Source organism: Nematolebias whitei, chromosome 18, assembly GCF_014905685.2.
Source record: "Nematolebias whitei isolate Nwh7 chromosome 18, NemWhi1, whole genome shotgun sequence".
Taxonomy (NCBI): domain Eukaryota; kingdom Metazoa; phylum Chordata; class Actinopteri; order Cyprinodontiformes; family Rivulidae; genus Nematolebias; species Nematolebias whitei.
In genome coordinates, this window is record NC_056515.1 from 15142970 (window position 1) to 15145573 (window position 2604).

The following is a 2604-nucleotide window of genomic DNA, read 5'->3' on the forward strand; positions in this document are numbered from 1 at the left end:
TTTCAAAAAAAATGCTAACCTGTGTTTTTCTGACCAGATGTCTGACACAGTTTTCCCGTTGCCAGTGTGTCAATGTCTGGCTTTAGGTCCTGTGCTGAGGCAATGCGTAGAACAGCATGGAGGTTGTCATCCGTGAGGCGTGATCTGTGCTTGTTTTTGTTCAGATTCATTATGGAAAAAAACTGTTGGCACAGATAGGTGCTTCCAAACATGGACAGAACACGGGCAGCATGAAGTCAAAGCTGTGGCATCAAACCTGGGGGCATCAGACGGTAAAAGTCCTGGATTGCAGCATCCTGGAACTTTGCTCTCAGGCCACTGTCGCTTTGAAGCTCAATTAGCTCCATCTGAAGGTGTTGGGGTGCAGTGCAGACATCGGTGGTGAAAGGATTGGCAAAGATGTCAAAGCCAGACTGTTGTGCTCTGAAGTCAGAAGCGCCGATCAAACTCAGTCTTTAACCAGCTCAGTTTGGTAACTAACTGAGCACATGAAAAAGTCCCGGAAAACGAGGCTGACATGCTCTGACAAACAGGAAAGTGGACAAGATTGTCCTGTTCCACTTGCCGCATCCATAAGTCCAATTTACGCTAGAAAGCCGTGATTGTGTCGGACATCTGCGTGATGACTTGTTTGCGTCCCTGCAGCTTCTGATTCAGCTGGGCGAGATGGTCGGTTATGTCACACAACACAGCAAAGTCACACAGCCACTTTGGATCTGATAGTTCAGACATGAGTTTTCCTTTACTCTGAATAAAAAGAGCAATGTCTTCCCTGAGCTCAAAAAATCGCTTGAGGACTTTGCTCCTACTCAGCCACCGCACTTCTGTATAGTACGGCACATCCCCGTGTTCCGAGCCCATCTCCAGCAAAAACTGCTGGAACTGACGGTGATTCAGGCCACGCGCCCTAATGAAGTTCACTGTTTTCATGACTGTGGTCACAATGTCCTCCATCCCCAGCACCTTCCCACACAAAGCTTCTTGATGGATAATGCAATGATACGTTATCAGAGGCGTGTGACAGTTCATTTTTTGCATTTTCCTCTTCATTAGTCCAACCAAGCCCACTTTTCCTCCACACATTGCCGGTTCACCGTCTGTAGTTAATCCCACCAAGTTTTCCCACTGCAATGCATTTTTACTTATGGACTTCTCCACCGCATCAAAAATGTCCTGTCCCGTCGTGGTCCCATGCATTGCAGCCACATCCAACAGCTCCTCAGTGATAGAGAGGTCCGACTTTACGCCTCTAATAAAAATTGATAACTGCGCTGTGTCTGTGTTATCTGTGCTTTCATCAACAGCTAATGAAAAAGCTGTGTAGCTGTGTGTCTCCTCGGTCAGCTGTGTTGGAAGATTTTCTGCAAGTTCCTTCACTCTGTTCGCGATGGTGTTTCTTGATAAACTGACATTTTTAAAAGTCTGTAACTGGTCGGGACACACCTGCTCACAGACCTTCAGCACGCACTGCTTCAAAAACGCTCCCTCTGAAAAAGACTTGGAAGCGTGGGCGATTTCTTCAGCCACAATGAAGCTAGCTTTCACTGCGGCCTCGTTTTTGGCTGTGGATTTCGTGAACAAACTCTGCTGCGACCGCAGTTTGCCTTTTAATTCTTGGGCAGTTTGTTGCTTTTCTTGAAGGCTAGCTTTAGCGTACTTAGCTCCGTGTTTGGTGTCAAAATGTCGACGCAGATTGTACTCTTTGACAACCGACACCGCCTCGTAACACAAAAGACATACTGGCCTTTCTCCTTGAAGCACAAGCAAGTATTCGCCTTCCCATCTTTCTTGAAACAGTCTTCCGTCTGCATCAACTTTTCTCTTTCTGGACATTTTGGGATCATTATTTATATCTCAATTCCACTCGTTGGCATGGATGTGGAAACACTGCCGCGGCTACCGAGGTAGAAAGGCATTGTGGGAAATGTAGTTTTTGGTCAAAGCACGCTCTTAATTTATTTTTTTGGTATTTATTTTTAGACACTCAAAACGTTTAAGCTCTCGCGGGCCACATAAAATGACATGGCGGGCCACATCTGGCCCGCGGGCCTTGAGTTTGACACATGTGCCATAAAGCTTTTCAGCAGATGGAAGCATGAAGTGCTCCAAAATCTCCTGATAGCTGCTGCATTGACCCTGCGCTTGATAAAACACAGTGGACCAACACCAGCAGATGACATGACACCCCAGACCATCACTGACTGTGGGTGCTTCACACTGGACTTCTGGCATTTTGGCATTTCCTTCTCCCCAGTCTTCCTCCAGACTCTGGCACCTTGATTTCCGAATGACATGCAAAATTTGCTTTCATCCGAAAAAAGTACTTTGGACCACTGAGCAACAGTCCAGTGCTGCTTCTCTGTAGCCCAGGTCAGGCGCTTCAGCCGCTGTTTCTGGTTCAAAAGTGGCTTGACTTGGGGAATGCGGCACCTGTAGCCCATTTCCTGCACACGCCTGTGCACGGTGGCTCTGGATGTTTCTACTCCAGACTCAGTCCACTGCTTCCGCAGGTCCCCCAAGGTCTGGAATCGGCCCTTTTCCACAATCCTCCTCAGGGTCCGGTCACCTCTTCTCGTTGTGCAGCGTTTTCTGCCACACTTTTCC

The 2604-nt window shown here is 47.7% G+C and overlaps 1 pseudogene; it reads right to left on the reverse strand.

Moving 5' to 3' along the window:
• Positions 1-14: 14 nt before the first annotated feature.
• On the reverse strand, positions 15-1978 carry LOC119425059 (annotated as a pseudogene).
• Between the last annotated feature and the right edge of the window lie 626 nt (positions 1979-2604).